The 25,506-nt window shown below is 36.5% G+C and overlaps 1 pseudogene; it reads right to left on the reverse strand.

Annotated features, from left to right (window-relative positions):
- The window catches only part of LOC131860186 (histidine--tRNA ligase, chloroplastic/mitochondrial-like), a 44,010-nt pseudogene extending 20,595 nt beyond the window's left edge, over positions 1-23,415 (reverse strand).
- Between the last annotated feature and the right edge of the window lie 2,091 nt (positions 23,416-25,506).

A 25,506-nucleotide genomic window follows, 5' to 3' on the forward strand; every position in this document is an offset into this window, starting at 1 on the left:
CTATCCAAAACTATAAAATTAATTTCTAAATGAAATAATTTCAATCAAAAGCTAAACTAACTTGAACAACCCCAAATTATATACCTTGCATAGACACTTCACAAGAAGGATTTCACTACACCTAATTCATTAAGGAAGAAAGAAACTTCACAACTTGAACAACTACAACACAACACGACATACAAAAATCCATAACAAAGTATATTCTCTCTGCATAAGATGTTGGGTAATTAAACAAAACTACAAGGAAGAAATAACCTCACAAATATCAATGCCAAATCACTTCAATGCATATAATATGACATAAAATGAAAGAAGGCAACACTTATCTATTAATCTCAAAAGGAAAATTGATATATAAATCTGGAAAAATAAGTTACAAATCTCTCTCTGTAGCAAAGAACTCTGAAAATGAGTTACAATAATGCTAGTGAATGAAAAGAACTAACTTCAAAAATGAAGTTTGGACAATACTTATGCTTTTCACAAGCAATTAGAAGAAAATAGGAGCTCAAACCTCCTTGGCTGAATGCAACTAAAAAGCCTAAAATTTAGCAACTAGATTTCCTCCAAATGAGCTCCAAAAGGGTGGAAAAGTCAAATTTGATCATGTCAAACATGATGACTCCTCAAAAAGCACTTAAAACTCTCAAAATGTCTCTAAATCAGTTCCTAGATACCCTCCACATGTTTTTCTAGCTTTCTAACCTCCCTATATCTTTGGCACATGAGCCCTATATACTTGGCACTTGTCATAAATTTTATTCTTATCTCCCATTTTGACTTGGCACTTGTCATTATTTTATGAGTTATATCATTTTCTCCATAAATAATATTCATTAAGTGATTTATAATCCACCACTTAATGAATATTCATCATATTGATAATATTTACTAAGTGATTCATTATAAATCACTTAATGAATATGATTTTACAAAAAATGTGATGCAAGGTGAAAAAAAATACCCAAGGGGGTATTATGGAGGAAGAAATTTAAAAAAAGAAAAGGCACAAAATGCCTAAGTCTTTTGAGCATATTAGGGTAAAGAAAACCCTAAATCCTTCATTCATTTATCTTGGCACTGGATGCTTCTTTCTACTCTATCAAGTTCCGCCATGAGGGTTTTTTCCTTCCAGAAGGCTTGGAATGAGAATTCTGGATGTGATTTGCAGATCTTGGCTCATCAAGGTAACTATTCTTCATGGTCATAATCATACACACGGCAAGAATAGAGAATATGCTTGGTTTTTCTATAAATTTATATGTTGAATGTTTGCTTCCATAACTTCAATGGATTCTTTGGACTGCATTTTTGTGATCTTTTTGGTGACCTTTTATGTGATAACCCTCTAATTTTAACAGTGATAAGAATTTCCCTTTCATGTGTTGACTCTGATGTAGCTATTCATTATTATGACTAAGATAAACTCTATCAAAAGGCTTCATGCATTGACTATTCTTATCAACTTGTAGCTCTATGTCTGTTATCCTTGTGTGAGGGTTTCCACTCGCCATGGGCTAGGGTCTTGCTCTAAATTCCTTTGAACCCACTAATTTGTATCAGTTATTGATCTATGTTACCACTTACCTCTACTCAAAACCTGCCCTTATTACTCATTTGTAGAAAATTTTAACCTGTTGGAAGGTTGCATTATGGCATTCTCCGGTTCATGACTTTTGTTTGGGTTGAACTTTACTAGGCCTTAGCATCATATGAAGCTATTCACTATATTTGTGCCTCTTGAATTTGATAGTGATCTTATCTTTTAAAACTGCTAATGAATGATTCTTCCACTATATCCTGTGGTCATGACCTGAGAACCACTGCCTTTATGTGATATGACTTCTATATCATTGATATCAACAATCAATACCTTCAACTAACTTATAATCTGCTCCTTATTATTGATATTATAATAGAAATCCATAGCTTTGTGACTGAAAGGATAATAACCTCTATGAGATTATCCTCTAATTTTGTATTCTTGAAGATAGGCATTTAGAATTTACTTTGGGGCCTTTAATCACTAAATAAATCAAGGCCAAACCTATCTCTACCCCTCCATGATTGTGATTATGACTATCATATTGGTGTTTGTCCTTTTGATGCTGAAGATGTTGCTTTGATCTGGCTACTACAATCACCTTGTTCTCTATCAAAACAAAATATCAGACCTTCAATGTTAGGAAACATCTTACTCATGACGCTAGGGTTTATCAAGCCTTGAATTCCTTTTATGGAGTTGGCAATAAATAGTGACTATCTTTTGAAACACAAGTTGATCTCACTGTATATTCCTTTGCATATTCTAATGATGCCTTTTGACTGTCTTTAAATGGCTGCATTTTGATAAGGATGTTGTGGATCATGATTGTGCTATGATGTTCATTGTCTATATTACAATGCCAAAGGCTGCTTTTGCTAGTTAAAAAAAAGAGTCACTGTATTTCTTGCTTTGGCATTTTTGTTGCAAATGTTAAGCTCTTTATATGCTAGTATGTATACCTCTTTAGGTACTATTAGGGTTGTCCTTTGTATGCTTTTGACCGCTATAAATGCTTAGTGAATGTCTTTTTTTCTTAGCACTATTTTCATTCCTTGGGTCTTGAGTGTTTGAGATCTCATTGATTACCTCTCCTATTTGAGATTAGTGTCTTCATTTGACTGAGACACTTCTCTTGAATATTGTCATAATTGGGTATTGATGTACATATGTCTTAAGGACTATATTTGTCCTAGAGCTTCTTTATAATAACAATTTTTTTGGTTTTTGTGACTGTGATCGTATATCACCATCCAATATGATTGTATCTCTTTCTGTTATCATGCCCTTTGACTATCTTTAAAGATTGTCATAACTTTCCCTTTGACAGAGAACATAAATGACTATTATAGTGAGTACTGAAAACCTTAAACGCTTCTTTGTTTTGACTGCTCATGTTGATCTAGACTATTAACCTCATTCATTTCATGCATGAGATTTCTTTTGTTTGATCATCACTATGAAATTTACAACCTCTCAAGCCATAACCCTTGTCCATGACAGTTACCTATTTTTGTGCCACTGTTACAAGATTGCTCACTAAAGATCTTTTCTTAACAGTAATCTTTATATATTAGACTTCATTCTAATCGTTGTTCTTGAGCTTTTGTGATCACATTGACTGTGACCAAGGCTTCTAATGATTTTGTGACAATGATATTTTTGTCTTCTTTTATGCTCTAAGAGATGATTACATTATGAGATGACTGCTCTTTGTTTTCTACATCTTTGAAGATATTTACTTGGCATTTACTTTTCATTTTCTGTCTCATAAGCTCAATGACTACTCTTTAATTGCTTTAGGGACAATGCTTTCATATTTGAAAATTCACAAAGGCTTTGATCTACCATTAGAGAGTATAGTTCTATGATTTTTCTTTATGCCAGTATAGTTCCATTAGGTACAAACTTGTTATGTATAACAATGACCTCATGACTCACTATTGTGGATGATGAGTTCCTTCCTGATGAAGCTATAGTGATATAAAAGCATGTCAGGCTCAACCCTTGCGGGAGCCTCATTTTAATCCACATGTTGTAATCAAATAAATCAAAATAGCAACATGTTTTCACCTATACCTACCCAATGAGAAAACATACTAGATATGATGAAGTTCAAATTTCTTCTTGTTTTTCTCTCTAATTCATGTAATGATTACATAGCAGATGAGATTTATTATGAAAGTAGATTGTGCATCTGTTGATGATGTGTAATATTAGATTTGGAATCCCAGGCTTCTAACACAATCTGTTTCATCTCCTTGCAGGTATTCCTGGATGGCGAAGCAAACTGGCACTGAAGATTCAACACTCAAATGTGGGATTTTCCATTCCAGGAAATGGCAGGTCCCTTCTTTCTGATGAATAATAAGAGGGGGGGTGAATTAGTATACCAAAAAACACAGAACTCAAACACTTAAACAGTTTAGCAGATAACCGGTATGAAAGATTTACAAATAAACCGGTTAAGATAAATGCAAACCAAATAGAAAACAAAGCATTCACCCACAACAGCACAATCACCATAACAGAAGAAGTTTTGATGTGGAAACCCAAATGGGAAAAACCACAGTGAGAAAAAACTCCCAAGTAACTATCTGCGAAGTAGAAACCAGACCAGTTAAGGTCAAACTAGTTAAGGTCATACAATGTTCTTCACCAGAATAGATCCTGTTAGGAATCTAGATCTCTGTTAGGAGATAAGTCCTATTAAAGACTACCTTGTGAGAGGATTTCAGATTCACAGTTGTGAACCACCTTGTTAGACGATTTACAAAGGCTTTGCTAGGCCTACCCAGTTAAGGGTTTCAAACTTGTCAAAGATGTGAGTAATCAACAAGTGAGTGATCTAGATACTAGCACAGTATACTTGGTTAGATCCATGATAGCTCATTGTTAATGCATTTCAGCATTACTTCAGTCTTCAATATCTCCACACTCCTACTCCACACAGACTTAATCTTTTCTTCTATGATCGCACATACAAAACCTCATCATCTAAAACCCTAGACATGATGTCCTTATAAAGGAGTCAAATTTCATGTCGGTCCAATAGGATTACATTACAAGTTCCTAGGTTCAGTGCATCTAGACACATTTGGTAACATGACACAAAATCACCGCCAAAGTGTCGGTGGTAGATAACTCATCACAAAAATACCGGTTGGTAACTCATCACAGAGTAATACCGGTTCATATAATTTACCGATTACCGGTTGTCAAAAAATGAAGACTGGAAAAATGTTAACTACCACTTTGTTCCTTCGTACCGCTTGAGATCCTCAAACCACTTGAGGTCTCCATACCACTTTGGGTCTTCAGTCAGTTTGTGATTGGTAAACATATTTTGCAAAACATCGATAGTCTAAATACTATAATACATAATACCGGTTGGAACAAATACCAGTTGAGTATAACTCATACATCAAGAAAGTGATCACAAAACAAGTGTGTGTCCATCAATGACAATCACAACATCATCAAAATGCCAACAATCTCCCCCTTTGGCATTGATGGCAACACTTAGGAAAAATTTTGACATATAAGTGTTCTTACAACAAAAATATGCCATATGCAAAATTACTCCCCCTAAGCATATACACTATCCCTTTTGCAGAAATTACAATGTATGCTACTCCCTTAAAGGGGTAACATGACAGTATACAAAACATTCACCAAAATTTTAAATACTACTCCCCCTTTGCCAGCAATGACAAAGTACTACAAAATAACCCCTATTTCTCATTAACATAAAAATGGAGTAAATGTTTATGACAATAAGGAATGAAACTTGTCAAAAACCGATTTAAAATCTTGCAAAAAAGTCTTCATGTCTAATGACCATGACTCAAGTAATGGGGTAGCAACCTCACTTTCTATCTGCATTTGAGATACCTGTTCTTCCATGGCATCAATAGTACTCATCTCTTGAGTTACCATTAGGGCTTCCAGATTGAGAAAGCACTTTTGAAGAATTTGCAGTCTGGGAAATAAGAACAGTTGAAGCTCCTGCAAATCTCTTGACCGATTGCTGATTTCTAACTCTATTCGGGTAGACTGATACTGGTGAATTGTTTGCCCATATGTAGTGAAAGAATCCTATGGCATCTTGAAGTTGCTTATGTATGTTTGCAGATCTGATTGGAGTTTCTCTTTTTGGGAAAGCATGCCATCGCAAAATAGATGGGGTTGGCTAATTTTTCTCATCAGTAGTTTGCCCTCATCCATAGCATCTCTTATATCCTTCTATTGTTTCTGAAGTTGAGACCGGAGCTCATTCAGTTTCTTGACCAAGGCAGTGTTTAATGCCTTTTCATGCTTATTCTTGGCATTTGCTTCAGCAACATCTTCCAAGCATTGTACCTGGTCCTCTACAACAGTACATAGAAGTTTCAGTTTGGCCAGAGAAGAATCAGTACTAGGGAGGTTAGTACCTGGAATCAAACTGGTGAGAGTGTCAACCGCAGTTTGAATAACATCTTGTTCCTTTTTCCTCCTCAATGTTTCCAATCTTTCTTGTGCAAGCTTTATGCTTTGCAACAACTCTGATTTATCTGCAGATCGGAGGTCAATAGGGTTGGTGATGTCAACCGATTTGGCTTGACCACCGGTTGGCTTTGGAGTCTCTGCTTGTTTTTCTTTTCCTCCTTCTTTGCGGCTCTTTTCTTTTCTGCTTCTTCTTTCCTTATTTCTTCCTTCTTCTTATCTTCTTCCTGTTTCTTCTTTTCATCCTCCTTTTTCTTCTTCTCCTCTTCTTTCCTCTTCTCCTCTTCTCCTCTTCTCCTCTTCTTTTCTCTTCTCCTCTTTTTTCCTCTTCTCCTGTTCTTTCATCTTCTCCTCTTCTTGTTTCCTCTTGTCTTCCGCTTTCTTTTTCTCTACCTCTATCACTTTCTCCTTATCAGCCTTTTCTTTGTCCAATTTTTCTTTTTCTGCTTTTTCCTTATCAACCTTTTCCTTCTCTACATCTGAAGTGACATCTTCACCATCCAATGCATCAACATCAATAGTGTCTACCTATTTTGTAACTCTTTCTCCTTCACCATCAAATACCTCATCCGGTTTGGTTGAGGATTGGTCAAGTTCTTGTTCGGCCTTCTTATTGGCCTCAAACACTTGATGTAACCAGACAACAGCTTTGGCATGAAGATAAGTGTCCTCCACTCTAGAGGTTCTACCTTGTAGTGGCCTGAGTCTTCTTCTTCTCATGAAGAAGAGACCTTTATTTTTGTCCATAATCTCAAATAATTCGGAATTGGAGGCTTTAGGAAAGTACTGAGCAAATACTTTCTCCCTTATTTCCTGTTCTTTCTCAATGGCAATGCACCATTTATTGTCCAAAGAATTGTACAAAGAATCAGGTGTCACCGATCTAATTTCAGATGGCGACCGGTCATTCATACATAGATATTTTATCATTTCCCATTCTACTTCTTCCTTCTCATTATCAGAAAAATCATCAAAATACCCTTTCAAGTCATCAAGCACCTTTCTCTTAATATTCTTTAAAGTCCTTTGACAATGTGTCAGAGGCTTGTAAGAAGAGATGTCTATATTTACCGGTGTTGATGATGCAGGTGCAGTACCGGTAGACTTAGCCTTCTTGCTTGATTGTCGGAATTTCTTAGGTTGCACTTCCAGTTCGGTATCCTCAAACTCTAGTGAGTTGTTTTTGGTCTTCCGCTTCCTCTCAAATACTTTAGTGGGTGCAACTTTCAGTTTCTTCTTGGCAGGTGACCGCTTGGTCACTTTTGGGTTGGCTGAGGTAACCGATGTCGATACCGATGGCACTGCCTTTCCCTTTTTCACTGAAGGTTCTTCAACCAGTGTTACCCTTTCCAAGTAGGTTTTTGTTCGCTTTTTCTTCGCATCAAGAGGCGAGGCAATCAGGGTGGAGGCATACCCATCCAACATGTCATACATCACCTCATATCCCATAGGTTCTACTTTTTTCCTTTCTGGGCTCTACCGCTTCCATTATACATTCATCTACTTTTATGGTAAAGAAGATGTCCTCTTCATATTTCTTAATAATATCTCCAGATATCCTCATCCTCTGACTCATCTTCCACTTGAATTCATCAAAGTATTTATTCAAGACTTCAGGATATCCAGTTCCCACCGCTTGGAGACTTTCCCTAATTTGTTTAGTGACTGGTTGGTCAGCAGACCATTGAATATCTCCAACTCCTGGGAAATAGCCTTGGAAGTAGAAAAATAGGCTGACCAAACGTTGTCCAAATCTAAACCTCAGAGCACTGTCCTATTTGATGGACTTTAGGTTCAGTAGAAGTTGTTTTTGCAAACAGGTACACAAATCAAATGAGGCTTCTTCCTTGATCATTTTGTATGCAACATTCATCGCAGCAGCAGGGACAAAGTTTATTCGGCTAGCATAAAACACTTTGTAGCCGATCACCATACAGGCATACTTAACCAATTCATCCTAGATGGGATTGATAGTCATTCCCCTCTGGTCACTCAGAGAACTGGTGAGCTTAGTCATTTTAGTCTTGATGACTTTCCTAAGGGCTGGCACCTCACCAATGTTGCAGAAATCGGTGACTGCATGAATTGCTTTTGGTGTTATGTCATGCGTCCTCTCGAGATACATTTTGTTGCCATGTACTCTACTCAGGATGATGGAGATGTGTTCTTTAGTGAACTCTTCAAGAAAATAGACAGCATTATGTAGTTTCTTCCTTTCTAGGATGTTGTATTCCGGTTTGATTTTCTTGTCATCGCAACATAACAGACTTAGCTAGGAGTGAATCGCTAGAGATCCTAGGTCTTCCAATTTACAGTCAATGTACCCTAAAATATCTTCTTCAACAATGACTCTGATAGGTATTTTGGGACAGGGCATTGTATTTCATTTTTCTTTGAATAAATTCAGCTGAGTCCACAGGTACACTAGAGCTAGAGTGTGATGCAGAAGCCATGATTAACAAGAATTTTGAGAAATACCTTCGCAACTTTGAAATTTAGGGTTTGCCAATGTAGCTCATGACACGCCACTTTGGTTGCTCGGTTACCGATTAGTGTTCTTCACCGATAGATTGAAAATATCTCTGGATTCTTCTGCAAGATTTGAATTCTCTTTGAATCGCAAGTCAAATTGCTTTTTATCACTCTGCTCTTGAAAATTTCTTCACTCGTAAACTGATAAGTGAAAATGACTTTGAAAAAATCCTTTTAAACAAATTCTTCACCTACCATAATAAATGCTCCACCACTAGGGTACAAACCCTAATTTTGGCTTTTATCGCTTCAAAATCTTATGTTGATTGACAGGTAACGTATACCAGTTTTAGGTCTTTACCGATATAAACCAAGGGTTCAAAATATTTCATCGATTTGTTCCCCCTAAGCTTTTATGAAGCTCAGTTTGCCGATTTAGAGACTTCCACACTAGCTACAGAAACCGGTTCATCTTGTGACACTTCTTCAGGTTTCTTTTTCCATATTTTATTCATTCCCACTTGAACGGTTTCAACATCAATCTTCCCTTCTGGAGTGATCAGTATATCATCTGATAGGTTCTTTCTCATTCTGCAGGTTCTGGCAAGGTGTCCTGGTTTGTTGCAATGATAGCATATCATTCCAGGTGTTCTCCATGGTCCATTGTTCATTCTACCATTCTTCCTTCTGCATGTTGTAGTAGTGTGACCGCTACCATGACAGATCAAATAGGTTTCTCTCCAACCGGTTGCTGCTTGATAGCCACCACCACCTGACTGATGGTCATAGGTATTGTACCAGTTTGGATTCCGGTTCACAGTGGGTTCCGGGATAGCTCCTTGAGTCCTTGGAGGGTGTCTCCGAGTGTTGTGCACAACAGACCAGCATTCAAATGCTTTATGCCCAACTTGTTGCACACATAACAATTTCCATTGAATCTATTGGATCTAAGATTATTGTTTAGAAAATAAGGAAAATTATTGTAGGCCTTATTTCTACACACATTAGCAATATGTCCTTCCTTTAAGACAATTAAAGCAAATAGGTTTAAACTTTTGCTTACCTTTATCCTTTGATGTTGGTTGCTTCTTTGATGCTACATCTTTTGTTCCAGAGGTCTCACCTTCCTCATAACCGGGAAAACCAAGTCCAGTGGTATTCTTTATCAGTTTTGCTTATTCAAGCTTTTGCTCTAGCTTAACAGTACTCTGATTGAATTTGGCAAGTATTTCCTTTGACTCTGTGAGTTCCTTGGAAATAGCAGCATTGGATTCCTTCAAGGTTGCATTCTCAAAAATAGCTATGTTTAGTTCACCTTGCATTTCTTCTTTTTCCACTTTACTCTCTTGGAGATGAGCGGTAAGGGCACTGATTTCTTGCTTCAGCTTGGAGATCTCATGATCTTTGTCTTTTACCAGATCTTCAACTTTCCTTTGGTTCTCAAGCTCTTGATACATTTTGATAGTCAGTCCTTCCAGTTCCCTTCTTAGGTTGGCATTGGATTCATTCAGTTTTCCAACTTCTTCAACTAGGGCATCCATGTTTGCTTCATCAGAAGAACTATTTTTAGTAAGCTCCATTAGTTTCTCAGCATGCTCTCTTCTTTTTGCCATAGAGGCTTTATACTTGACTTTGAGTTCATCATAGGCTTTCTCAGTCTGAGTGAGATGATGAGTAAGTTCCCTCACAGTGTATTCCCCCATATCTCCTTCCAAGTGGTTAGACTTATAGAAAGGTTGGCTCTGATACCAATTGATGAATACTAAGAGGGTGGGGTGAATTAGTATACCAAAAAACACATAACTCAAACACTTAAACAGTTTAGCAGATAATCGGTATGACAGATTTACAAATAAACCGGTTAAGATAAATGCAAACCAAATAGCAAACAAAGCATTCACCCACAAGAGCACAATCACCATAACACAAGAAGTTTTGATGTGGAAACCCAAATGGGAAAAACCACGGTGAGCAGAAACTCACAAGTAACTATCTGCAGAGTAGAAACCAGACCAATTAAGGTCATACAATGTTCTTCACCAGAATAGATCCTGTTAGGAATCTAGATCTCTGTTAGGAGATAAGTCATGTTAAAGACTACCTTGTGAGATGATTTTAGATTCACAGTTGTGAACCACCTTGTTAGAGGATTTACAAAGGCTTTGCTAGGCCTACCCGGTTAAGGGTTTCAAACTTGTCAAAGATGTGAGTAATCAACAAGTGAGTGATCTAGATACTAGCATAGTATGCTTGGTTAGATCCATGATAGCTTATTGTTAATGCATTTCAGCATTACTTCAGTCTTCAATATCTCCACACTCCTACTCTTCACGTAGACTTAATCTTTTCTTCTATGATCGCACATACAAAACCTCATCATCTAAAACCCTAGACATGATGTCCTTATAAAGGAGTTAGATTTCATGTCGGTCCAATAGGATTACATTACAAGTTCCTAGGTTCAATGCATCTAGACACATTTGGTAACACGACACAAAATCACCGCCAAAGTGTCGGTGGAAGATAACTCATCACAGAAATATTGGTTGGTAACTCATCACAGAGTAATACCGGTTCATACAATTTACCGATTACCAGTTTTCAAAAAATGAAGACTGGAAAAATGTTAACTACTGCTTTATTCCTTCGTACCGCTTGAGATCCTCGAACCACTTGAGGTCTTCATACCGCTTTGGGCCTTCAGTCAATTTGTAACTGGTAAACATCTTCTGGAAAACACCGATAGTCTAAAGACTATAATACATAATATCGTTTGGAACAAATACCGGTTGAGCATAACTCATACATCAAGAAAGTGATCACAAAACAAGTGTGTGTCCATCAATGACAATCACGACATCATCAAAATGCCAACACTTTCTTCTCATGTTTCATTGTCATATGTATGTTTTTCTTTTATAATGCATTTCTTCAGTTATTTCCCATGGCTTGTGTGGGACATTGTACCTTTGATATTCATGAATAAAGAAAGCCATTTTCTATGCCTAGTCTGTATATTCTTCTTTCTTGTAGACACTTGCATTGAATATATTTCTTCAGTTGATATCATCTCTTGCTTGTATGAACACTTAGCATAATCAGATATGTACTTCTAATTTTTAAATGTAAATGTTGCTCCAGCTCTACCTGATTGAGTTGGAAGCAAAATTAGGTAACAATAACGATCAACCATAGTCTTGTTTGGCCCTTAGCTAATCATGGAAAATTTACCCTTTATTTCTTTTGGCCTCAAAAAACTCAACCTCTAAAACTTCATCATGATATCCTATTCCTTTCCTATAAAAAGTTCAAAGCCAATAGGATAGCTACCTTGAGCAATCCTTCAAGGTCCACTTCAACTACTCTCCTTAAGGATCATTTATCGTCTATGAATATTGAATTAGTTCATCTTGCTCAACATCCTAGACCAAGGTTCCTTCCCACTCCTTACATTCCTCCTATATATGTTGCGGTTTGACCTCGAAAATCCTAAAAAAGGAAAAATAAAAATTTCCAACATCTTCTATCTCTCGACCTAGCGTGGTTCCTTTCATTCCTAGATCAAAGAAAGAAAAGGAACCAATGTTGAGTGATCCCCAACCTTATTATACACAACCTTCTATTCATAACAAACAAAATCATAGTGCAAGAGAATGTCAACAAAGACACCATGCCAAGGCTCATGAGCTCATTTCCCAAAGTGATTTTTCTAATAAGAAGTCAAATGTTGAGTTGATCTCGTCTTCCCAGGCTCCACCTAATCCTAGAGAGGAGATTTACCTTGACCAAACTCTCCAAAAGTTGAATTTATTGATGCAAATGATTCTTCTTCTCCTCCTTCGCGCCTGAGAACTCTTATTGTGATTAATTTGGATGATTATTTTGACAATAATGTTGAGATTATTGAGGATACTAATGATGATTATCTAACATATTTTAAAAAGATTTAAAACTAACTCCTAATGACACACATAGTGATTCATAAATAGAGCATGGTCCTTGTTTGGCACTAGCAATGGCCTCATATACCCTGCTAGTTGTAGCTCCTTTAGCATTTTGTGGACAATCTTTAAATGGCAATGAGCAAGATTAGGAAGCAAATGATTTTCTAGACTAGCTCACTCATGTAGTAGATTATTTTGTGTATTTTATTGCATGCAATGTGACACAAGGTATTTATTTATTGGCACAAGGCAATAAAGGCATCAACCATGTTGTATCATTCTTCTATTTGTATCATCATTTTTTTATATGTTGTGTACATATTGTGTCGTAAATGTGATCTTGTTATAAATGTGATTTTGTGTTGTGTACTTGGGGACAGTGCAAAGTGTTGAGATCCTTTTGGTCCCTTCCATGTTTACCCAAAAATACTTGCGTTGTTCATCTTATGTGCTCTTATTCTATTGTGCTCGTAGTTCCGCTACCTTTGGGGATGAGATCAATTCAAAACAATCATACTTGATATACATGATTTATTGAATGCACATATTGACCCCAGATAGTGGATACCTTATGTTCTCTTTCATTTCTTCTCATCATCACCTTTGGTTTTTATATATGTGGGGACATTTCATTGTTGTGGCATACTTGTCTTTAAGACGTATGCATGGTACCTTAAAGTAATTTCTCCTTGTAAGTTGTACACTGTAATGCCCAAAATCTACATGCTTAATGGACATTACACAACCTATTTATCCCACTCAAACTTATGTATTTTGAAATAAAAAATAAAAATTAAGGACACAACATTATGCATTTGTAAAACTAAAAGCAATAGTAACAATTAAAATGTAACCATTTCAACTAAGAATAAATGTCAAAACAATGACATAATGTCTCTTTTACTTTAGATCACAATGCATCTCTTTATTATCTTATTTACATGATTAATGGACATTGCACAACCTATTTATCCCACTCAAACTTATGTATTTCTTAATTTTTAATTTTTTTAAGGACACAACATTATGCATTTGTAAAACTAAAAGCAATAGTAACAATTAACATGTAACCATTTAAACTAAGAAAAAATGTTAAAACAATGACATGATGCCTCTTTTACTTTAGATTACAATGTACTTCTTTATTATCCAATTCACTCTTGCATTTAATCGTGATGTATGTGTATTCCCTCTCATACCTACACTTGCAAGATGCCTAAATATCTAGATGTTCAACACAAGGTCAACGGATAATTAAATACATGATCATCATGATAATTCGTATCATTGCTTTAATTGGATCTATCATATAGTAATCACCTACTAATTTGCATAGATGAACAAGGTATGCATAAGATTCAGAAGGAGAGGCACAATCAATTCAAACCAAAGGACCAAGACCTAAGGGCCATACCTAATGTCTCAGGGGCTCATCACAAATGGCCTTACCTACGTGAAAGTGTAGAGACTTCGTAGTTAATAAAAAAACAATTTAAAACCCATCTATTATGAAAATGCCATTGTTTTAACATTTACTATTAGTTTAAATGGTTACATGTTAATTGTTACTATTTTTAGTTTTACAAATAAAAAATGTTGTGTCCTAAAAGAAAAGAAAATTATTGCAAAATACATAAGTTTGAGTGGGACAAATAAGTTGTGTAATGTCCATTAAGCATGTAAATTTTGAGCATTAGATACACAATCAATTTAACATGGGGACATATAATATATATGTTACACTTTGTGCACATACCATAAATTTTGGTTTATACACTTTTATCACACATCATGATATGCATGGTGCACATTGGAGAACCCATTTTGCAATCTCATATCAAATTTTTGCTTTGTGCATGCTACACTCTCCATTTTGTTATTTCGTATTTGGATTACCTAGCAAGACAAGGCTTTGTTTGGTAATCTTTGTGTTTGTTGCACACTGCAACACCCATTTGTATTCGCTTTTTGTCAAATTATCTAGAAAATTGAGGTTTTTCTTTGTAATCTTTTGTAAGAGTAAACTATCATAATGCACCTTGCTAGACCCTCCTCTTCTCTTATGCCTCCTAGTAAGTAGCCCTTACTAGACGTAGATGACATATCCTTCTTTATTCTTGCATGCTCCATATCTATGTAACCTATGTTGATCATTTTGATCATTTTATCTCAATACTTTATAACAATAAGATGTTAAGTATTAGGGGCTTAGTGTTGTCTTGTCTATTTAATATCTTGGTGAAAGTCTTTTCATTCTATCTTGCACTTTATTAAGAGTATTAGTGTAAGGTTACACTACAACTAAAGTGGGGGCTAATTGTAGTGTTGTAAATTATATCTTCGTATAATTCACACTAATTTAGGGCTCATTTTGGTGGTTTTCCCCTCATACCCCTGATTTTGACTAAATTTGCTCAAGCTAGTGTAGATATGGAAGCTCAACATTGATTCATGCTCACTGACCAAGCTTCTACCTCAAAATGCTAGTTCTATGGCGCATAGCACCCTATTCCTCTTGGAATATGGTTCCTAGCACCATAGACCTCCTGGTTTATGATGCCTAGCACCCTAGACCTCTTGGTCTATCATACCTAGCACCCTAAACCTCCTGGTCTATGACACCTTGCACCATGGTCCAATAAAAAAGGGCCAAAATTCAAACCCCCAATGGTTGGGAAGTTGTTGAGTGAGAAAGTGCTCCTCGATGTCAACCTTCTTCAAATTTTCAACATGTTTTGTGAGGTTGTGTATGAATACAAGTCTCGCCCTCTCATTTGAACATCTCCTAATTTTAAATCACATTCCAATTGAGCAATTACAATTAGGTATTTTTAAGGAAGTGAAGAAGGGATCAAGCATTCAAGAATTTAAGTTAGCATTCACGATCATGTTTATGTATTTCATCCATGAGTAAAGAAATGCATGAACTCCTATTAAGAAACATCAACCTTTCATCAGGCTTCAAGGAAATAAGATTCATATAAAAGGTATAACATTGCCAATTTTGCATTTCCTTAATTTTTTTAGTCTATGCCCTATAAGGGTAAGCTCTTTTTCTAATCAATCATTGTTATAGTGGAGGTTAATTTATACCTATGGCTTGAATTGAGAAATCCCCTGTACAATCCAATACTTTTCCTCTCTTTTTTGTATGTAGGTGACAAATCGGATGGTAGAGAGTTACAGGTCCAAAAAGTGCAGATAGAGATACATAGATTCAAATTCAAAAAATGACCATGGTCACTATCAATTAGCCACAACATTTGTCACTTTTGTGTTGGAATTTTGGGAGGAAGATATACAAAGCATCCTTATTCAAATTCCACACACTTGAGCTGACAAAGAGACCCCATGGATAGTGGCGCCTAGCTATATGCTGATCAACACTTTCAAGCCCAAATTGCAGACATAGGTTCCTCTATGTATCACATTCCTAGATTTTAGCTTATTTAACGATTTACAAATTTTTGAATCTTCCTATTTGTGTCTTAACTTGTCAAAATCCCTAGTTCTTGCATCATTTCTCATTCTAATCATATGTGATCATATCAAAATAAAAAAGAGAATAATCAACCACAAGTGCCCAACTCTCACAAGGGTTTGAAGTTGGACCTAATTGGTTATTATCTAATGAATGTTGATGTGAATGGGTTTGATTCCTTGTTTGATGTTTAGACTAGTGAAAACTCATTCTCACACATAATTCAAATACAACTTCTTCTAATATTTTTGGTATCTCTTTAGGCATGACTTCCTCAACATGTTTGAAGACTCTAGAAAGTGGATAAATTTTCGTGGTTGGATCAACTACTCCCTTTTGGCCTTAGTACAAAAATAGGTTCAAGTTGAGTTCCTACCTAGCTTCATGGCCATATCCTTTTTCAATATCTCTTATAAGATCATTACCAAAGTCATATCTAAGTAACTTGAAAAAACTATTATGAGGCTAATTTTTAAAGAACAATATGGCTTTGTGCCAAATCAACATATCTATAAATATACTCAAGGAATCATCCACTCATGTAATATAATGACCATCAAGTTGAACGAGACTAACACCTTTGACACAATCAATTATTACATAATTTTTATCACTTTATATAAAATAGGATTTAAGGAAAAAATTATAGAGTAGATCAAATCTTGCATTGGTAATCCATGGGTTTCCTCTTTAGTTAATTTTATTCATACTCATTTATTCAATCTTTCCAAAGGCATTTATCGAGGATATTCTCTCTCCCCATTCATGTACATTAGCACTACTAAGCTACTTGGTAGGTTTCTTGAATAAAAAGTAATTCAAAGACAACTTTTGGAAATTCCAACTTTCTTGGTAAGAAAGGGAAGCAATTTAATTGGAGTGTTGTTCTTGGAGTATTATACTCAAATTTAATTGGAAGGACAACCTTCATGCAATTGACCAATTCACAAGGTGTAAAATATGTTTTAGTTTTCCAAGTAGTTCTATATGCCTATATTGTTTCAAGTAGACAAGCCATTCAATCATTGTGGTGTAATACAACTATATTGGTCATTATTGGTTCAATTTCTTTATTTGTTTACCTTAACTTGACCATTAAATTATGGTTGATATTGGCTAAACTTATTGTTCTTGACATGTATTCATTACCTAATGTTTTCATTAGGTTTTATGTGAATTGGGGACCTTGATTAGTGACAATATCCTTGGGTACTCCATAATGAGTGATAATTAATTTATTCATAAAGGAATTCAACCACTTTTCTATCTCTAGCATGTTTCATGCTCAAACTTCTACCCACTTAGTTAAATAGTCTATATAAATCAATAATATGAATGCCTCATTTCTTAGAAGGTGACATCACCTATTGTGATTGTAGAGGCATCTCATCAATATAGGTGAAGCAATCCATGCTTTAACATCAGTCACGTATTTGTGTATATTTGACTACATGCTTATATAAGATGAACTAGTAGTAGCTTATAGTCAATATCTTCAATTCTATCCTCTTGGTGAAAAAATTCCCACCAAAGGGCTCATCATGGCAAGCGCATGGGATATCAAAAGCCACATATCTTCTCAAATGCACCTACACATAAAATTATTTGGTCAGATATAGAAAAGTTATCCAACTATCCACTAATATGGGATACTTCTCTCAACTAAATTTCATTTTCTCTTGGTGATAAGTAGGAAGGTGTTCTTCTTATAACCAATTAATTTAGAATATCGACATACCAAGGAATTTGTAGGTGTTCTTCTTGAAACCAATTAATTTGGATTATTGGCATACCATGATATTTGTATATTAAAGGTAAAAAATTGCTCATCTAGAAAAGAGTCATCAATGATGGGATTGTCTATGAGAATTATCAATATAGAAATAAAAATTCAACTACTACATTTTCTGTGTCGGAATAATATACTATTGTGATGACAAACTCTTGCAATTACAATAGCCACGTAACCAACCAAACATTAATGATTTGTTTATTCATTAAATTCTTGATATCTATGTGATTCGTGTGGACAAAAATTGGGTAGCCTGTAATGTAATGGCAAAAAAAAATTATGACATAAAGCATAGCCAACATTTTTTGAACAGTGACAATATTATTTAATTTAGTTGTTTGTAGATTCTTACTAATGTAATAGATTTCATATTCGAATGTTCCTTCTTTTTTACGTAAAATAGTTCCTCAACAAATTTAAAGGCATGTGTGTGAACATATGAATGTATGACCTAGTTGGATCCTCTTAATACATAGATCATACAAGGAGTTTTTAAGAGCTTGGATAACTTCTTGGCAAGCTATTGTCCATTTAAATTCATAATCTTTAGAGGGTAAGACAGATTAAAGAGCAATATTTTGCTAAAATATTTAATGAGTCTTTGATAGTATCTTGTTGTAGACACTTAAATTTGGTTAATCAATTTAATCAAATTTATTTCCCTTAGCCATTTAATTGATTAAATATCTTAATTATCTATCCCATTCCTATTAATTAATTTCTAATTAATTAATCCCCCTTTGTTCCTATCCTATTAATTAATTTCTAATTAATTAATCCCCCCATCCTATCCTCCTAATTAGTTAATCTAATTAATTAATTATTCTTGTTCTCTCCCCTTTTTTGATTAATTACTTTAATTAATTAAATATCCCCTTTTCAAGCCCATGGATTAATCAATTTAATTAATTAATTTGGTTCAAATTGCTATTTGAGCACATGGCTCCTAACTTTTCTCCTTAACCTCCTCCCAATCCTAGCCTAACCAACCCTATCCTTCCAATCCTATTCCTTAGCCTAATCATCCCTCCGACTAACCTTATCCTATCCCTTCTAACCTCCCACACATGTGTGCACATCCTAACCAATTCCTAATTTTGGGAAAAATATCCTATTTGGGTGGCCTTTTCCAAAATAGTCATGTGTCCTTAAGGACACATGTCACTCTTCCTATTTTTGGGTGGCTTTGCCCAAAATAGACATGTCATTATTTTTCCATCTAGTTGAGCCACTTGCCCTTAAAGGACAAGTGTCTTCTCTTCACCTCCCCTTCCCTTCCTCATCTTGCCTATTTAATCCCTCCATTTTTAGACCAAATCCTCTCTAATCCACTTTTCATGCATCATACTGTTACTTTGCTAGAATTATCACTCAACCCATCCTTTATCATTTTCATCCATCAATCCATTATCATTTGCATCTATCATCATGGAGCAATATCAAGCATCTGAAGCTACATCATGAGCACACATCCAATTGCAGAATAATCAAATTAAAGCGGGAATTATGGTTTGCATTTGTTTATCATTTTGTTCTTTGTTTTAGTTTTACCATTCTAATCTTGAGGTGTATGATGTATTGTATTTGCTTAATTAATTAGCTTGGTTTTTAGTCCTTAGTATTCGCATACACATTTTTCATTGCATATTTTCTAGCACGCCCGGTGGGACCCACTTCACGGGTCATTATAACATTTTTTGTTGTTTGAGTGCATTTTTTGATAGATTTTGAGCACTTATAGGCAAAAAAAAGAACTACGCATGGATTTCCACCATGGCGAAAGTCTATTTTATCAATCTCGAGATTTCACAAAACAATGAAAATTCTACCTAAAATAGCAGGAACACTACCTGAAACAACGAAAACGCTTCCTAAAATAGCGGGTTCGCATTCCCTCAACCGAACGAAAGGTATAAATATCCATTTTAAGTTTCAGGAATTTGTAAATGCTTTTCGGCATTTGTCTGCACAGCAATGGGAACACACCCTAAAATAGTGGGTTTGCACTGTGAAATAGCAGGTTCACTCATTATCATTTACATGATTTTTCATAATGCTATTTTTCTACTAATCAGATAACTTGTATGTTGTTGGATGATTTAAATTTTGCAAGTTTGCACCCTAAAACAATGGGAACGCACCCTGAAATAGCGAGAACATGCCCTAAAACACCGAGAATGCACCCTGAAACAACGAGAACACAAAATAGTGGGAATGCACCCTGAAACAATGAGAACGTGAAATAGCGGGTTTTCACTATAAAATAATGGGTTCACTCATTATCATTTGCATGATTTTCCAGAATGTTATTTTTCTACTAATCAGCTAACTTGTATGTTGTTGGATGATTTAAATTTTGCAAGTTTTCACCTTGAAACAGTGGGAATGCACCCTCAAACAACGGGAGCGCGCCCTGAAATAGCGAAAACGCACCTTGAAACAACGAGAACAAGAAACAACATAAATGTAACTTGAAACAACGGGTTTGAACTATGAAATAGCGGGTTTGCTCATTATTATTTACATGATTTTCCAGAATGCTATTTTTGGACTAATCTGCTAACTTGTGTGTCTTTGGATGATATTTTGCTAACGTTTGTGTAGAAAACCAAGCGATAAGAAGACCCCATGCTTTTAAAATATTAACAATTGCTTGCAGGACCACTAAAGAAGGGTTTCGTGAAAACATATTTCCTTTATCGCATTTCAATCTTCACATCTTGTGTCTTATGGGCAATTAGGCACACTTCAATTCAACTAAGGAAATGAACATGTTGTATCTTTTGAGTAATTAGGCATACTTCAATTTGATTAAAGGAAATGAACCCCATGTCTTTTGTGATTGGCACACTTGCGCATATGTAGAGTGGTCCTACTGCTAACACACACTATCCTCTCCCTTGGCTCTTGTGGTCCTAGGTGCAAGAGAAAAGTGTTGGCAACACTCATTTTTATTTTTAGTAGTTAATCACCTATTGGGGGCCTCATCACCTCAAGGGAGTGTTTCAAAATAGGGGCACGTCACGGATAGCATCTCTCACAGCGAGACCTCGAGCGGTGTTTTTTGAGCTTCTATACAAACACTTGGTCAAACGTCTGAAGTGTTGAGTGAATTCGTCATATGTAGAGACCTTATCTACACTGATAAGCTCAATTAAAGTCTTAAGTAGCTTGCTTTGAGAATCCATTGTTGGACTAGACCCATCAAAAAATTACTGTGAACCAGTGTTATAGTGGCCCCAATCCTTCTACTTGTTGACTCAAGCATTGTGATACGTGCATGCCAAAGACACCCCTCATGTACCCCCCAATTTGAGAGATAAAATTTCTTGAGATCTTTGGGTATTTAGAAATTTGAAGCTTGGCATGCCTGAGAAGTGTGTCGAGGGTGGAGTCAATACTGCCAAGCTTCTATCTATCTAATTGGATGTGGTATTCTGGGCTAGGGGATTCAACAAGTATTGTCCTTTGACTATCCTAGGAAGTACATGATTGTTTTATTACATTCTATCATGTTCATGTGCTTGTTGTGTTTGTGTCACAATGATCTTTTGCCAAAATCAATATTAATCATCATACACATCACATTTCACATAGTCCTAGTTGTTGTTGTCCTACAACAGGTTCGCTTCCCGGTATAGCAAGAATGCCTCTGTCTTGAACCAGATTGTCATACTTAGCGTAGTCACTGTCATTTGAACTCTTGTGGGTTTGCTTTGAAATCTCGTAGGTTTTCTCTTTACTTTGGCGGGTTTTCTATCAGTCTCACCTATCTTTCATGATCTTGTTCTTAGACGTCATTGTGCTATCATTATGTTGTCCACATTACTTTATGAATTTCTTGATCTATCGATAGTTTACACCTATCTTTCATGATCTTGTTCTTATACATCATTGTGTTTTCATTATGTTGTCCGCATTACTTTGCACATTTCTTGATTTATCAATGACAGTTTACATATATATTTCATGATCTTGTTCTTAGACATTGTCACGCTACTAGAATTTTGTCTATTTAGCGTTAGAGTTTTCTTGACTCTTCAACTGTTAGTTATCTTCGTGATCTCAGTCTTAGAAGTTGTCACGTTGCCGAAGTGTTTTTGGCATCACGCTAGAAATCTCTTGAGTTTTCAATACTCGGTATTTATCCTTGTGTATTCTGAGTCTTAGACATTGTTGTGCTAGTGAAGTGCTATCCTTGGTTTGTTAGTTCACTCTCAATTGATATCTTTGGCTCTTCACTTTTGCGTTCCAGTTTGGGTTCTAGCTTACGTTGTCGTTATCATCCACTAGGGTCTCGACTTGCATGATCACTTTTATCATCTCAGTTGGTAGTCGTCATCTTAGTTATCGTCATCTTGGTTCTTGCATCATCACTATCGTCCATTATCACCTCTCATCTCCCAATTTGTGTCATCATTGTCTTCTTCCTAGATCATCAATCCAAACACCAAACATCCAAAATTGAACATCAAACCTTATCCTCTTTCCAGCTTCCTCGGAGTCAGTCCCCATCCTAATCTGTGCTGGTCATTCATCCTATTTTGAGCTTTTGGTCTGTCGTCCATTTTTCATCTTTCATCTCTCCAACTTATCAACTAATCGTCACGTTGCAATTTTATTATGATGAGTTTGGTTGTCCTTTATTTTCTTCCACTTCACCCTATGTCGATGATGATGAGGGTATGGTTGATCAACCTAATGACACAGATGTCCATGTCATGTTTCAATACTACTATGATGAGTATGGTCATCCCTCATTTTCTTCCACTTAACCCTATGTCGATGATGATGAGGGTATGGTTGATCAACCTGATGAGATAGATCTCCAAGTCATGTCACAATCTTATCTCACTTCTCGATCCAATTCTAATCTTCCATCCTATCTCAATCCTTCATCTAATCCTAATCCACCATGATTTGTCACACAAGTTGTGACCAGGGGCATGAATTACACAATACAATTATCATCTATGCCCCTACCCGTCCAATTAGTGCTACAAGTGGTCAGTGCTCCACAATATCAATCTCAAGTAACATCACAACCTGTTGTTTCAAAACCACGATTCAGTTATCTACAGGCACCACCTTCACACATTGTTGTGATGAACCTTCATGAACAAGCACATTGCACCAATCACAATCCTTTGTCTCACCTCAATCCTCCACCATCCACTTCCTCCTATCTCAGTCCACCATCCACCACATCTTATCTCAATCCACCACCTTTCCTTCCAACTCCCACATCTATCATTCCTATCCCACTTGCTAACACCATCAAAAACCTTTCATCCATTAAGATCGTCCACCCACAATCCCCATCACCTAATCCTACCATCATTCACACTCGAGCTACAGAATCTCTCATTCTTCCATCTAGTCCATCCACCCAATTCATTGAGCCTTACATAATTCCATCCACTCTATCTATCCCAGCTACAGAACCTCTTGTCCTTCCATCTACCCTAATTGAGGAACTCCTCACCCTTCCATCCACTCCAGCTATCCCAATTGAGGAATTCCTCATCCTTCCATCCACTCCATCTCCCCTAGTTGAAATAACTCTCGTCCTTCCATCCACTCCATCTCGCCTAGCTGAAAAAACTCTCGTCCTTCCATCCACTCCATCTCTCCCAGTTGATGAACCTCTTGTCCTTACATCCACTCCATCTCTACCAGTTGATGAATCTCCCATCCTTCCATCCACTCCATCTCTCCCAGTTGAAGAACCTCTCATCCTTTCATCCACTCCATCTCCCCCAGCTAAATAACCTCTCATCCTTCCATCCACTCCATCTCTCTTAGTTGATGAATCTCCCATCCTTCCATCCACTCCATCTCTCCCCATTGAAGAACCTCTCATCCTTCCATCTACTCCATCTCCCTCAATTAAAGAACCTCTCGTCCTTCCATCCAATCTAGCTATCCTAATTAAAGAACCTCTCGTCCTTCCATCCACTCCATCTACCCAATTCACTGAATCTCCCATCCTTCCATCTATTCCATCTTAAGAGTCTACCCACTCACCTCTTGTCACACCATCCACACTAATCCCATCATTCCAATATCTTGTTCTAGAGCATGTTCAAAAAATTATTGATCCATGTCAAGATCCTACTATTCCATCCTCTTCATCTCAAGATCCCTTGTCATCCCCTATTCCAAGTCAAGATCCTCCCATCCCATATACTCCATCTCTTGATCCTCCATTTCCTCATATCCAAACTATCCCACCAACATCACCTTATCCCCTTGGTTCGCTTACATTCATCCATGGCAATTCACTCGTAGTAGAAGAACATCTTGAATACACCACCCATTCTCCTCCATTTGATAAAGGACTTGCATCTTGTTACCCAAAGAATAAGTATCCTACTTTAAATACATTGCTCAAAAAAATGAACTATCAAGGAAAAGGCTTAGGCCTACATGAGCAAGGTATTTTGGAGCCCATCCATGTCAAAGCACATCCAGGATCTCATGGTATCAGTTACATATCCCAAGGCACTTCATTCAAAAATGTTGTTACAACTAATGCAAAATCCAATTATACTTCCAAGCACACCATTACATCTCCCCATTATTCCGCCAAATTATTTATCGCCATCCCCTTGCTCCATCATATAAAGCTAAAACAACCATCCATGTCCCTCCTTCATCCTCTAAATCCATTTTGGGTCCCTATATGCCAAAATCTACCTTCATATATCCCCCACATGCTAAATCCATTTTGGGGCCTTATATCCCAAAATCCCATGCTCCATCTCCTATTTGTCCCTCCATACACAAATCCCATATCTCCATCACCCACCATAAACATACTAGTCCTTTCATTACCAATCATGATCAATAAAGGCACATGTCCTCACATTCCATCCAACATCCTACCTCCATCACTTCGCTCATATTTCCTCCATCTCCTACACCTTTGCACACTCCTTCCAAGGCTACTAGCGAAAATTTGGATGCCAAATAATTTTTTTATAAAGCTAAACATCCACATCAATATAAATATGATCATGTCCACTCAAAAAGATATGTTCCAACAATGCAAAAGTTGATACAAAAATGCAATGAATCCCAAAGGCCGCAAAGGCCCACTACAGCGAAAGCACAAACAACATGGATTCCAAAGCAAAAAGAAGCAGTGCATACAAAAGAAGAACCTACAATGACATCCAAAGTTGCTAGTCCACCAGCTAAACATTCTCCCCCCCATCTCCTAAATCTATTTTGGGTCCCTATGTCCCAAAGCTACCTATCATAATGCCTCCATCATAATCACATGCTACATCCATCTCTCCTCTGCTCATCCCACATCCTTCACAACATCCCCCCATCACACTCACTTTCCCTCCTTTCATCCAAACACTTGCCACTACCATATCCCTTACATTCCCCATCAAAACCATCTAATCCAAACATGTGCATAATTCCCCCATTCCTTATAAAGTTGTACCAACATCCATTGATCACTACAAATGGGCTCCTACTACATTGATATTGAACTTGATGCTTGAGTCCTCCATCTATTTATCCTCGTCGATTTCCATCCATGAATTTTTTTTTTAAATGCCCCCCCCCCCCCAAAAAAAAAAGAGAAACAAAAACGTAAAGAGAAAAAATCGTCCAATAGTGAAAACTTGGCAAAATAGGTGCCTTGGACAAGTACCGTGATGAAAACTTGGTAAACAAGTGTCATGTGTAATTCCTCTCATCCTTTTGCTCTCCGTACTTGGGGACAAGTTCTTCTTCCCATCTAGCCATTTCCTCCTCCATCTCCATC

Source organism: Cryptomeria japonica, chromosome 11 (assembly GCF_030272615.1).
Source record: "Cryptomeria japonica chromosome 11, Sugi_1.0, whole genome shotgun sequence".
NCBI classification, from domain to species: domain Eukaryota; kingdom Viridiplantae; phylum Streptophyta; class Pinopsida; order Cupressales; family Cupressaceae; genus Cryptomeria; species Cryptomeria japonica.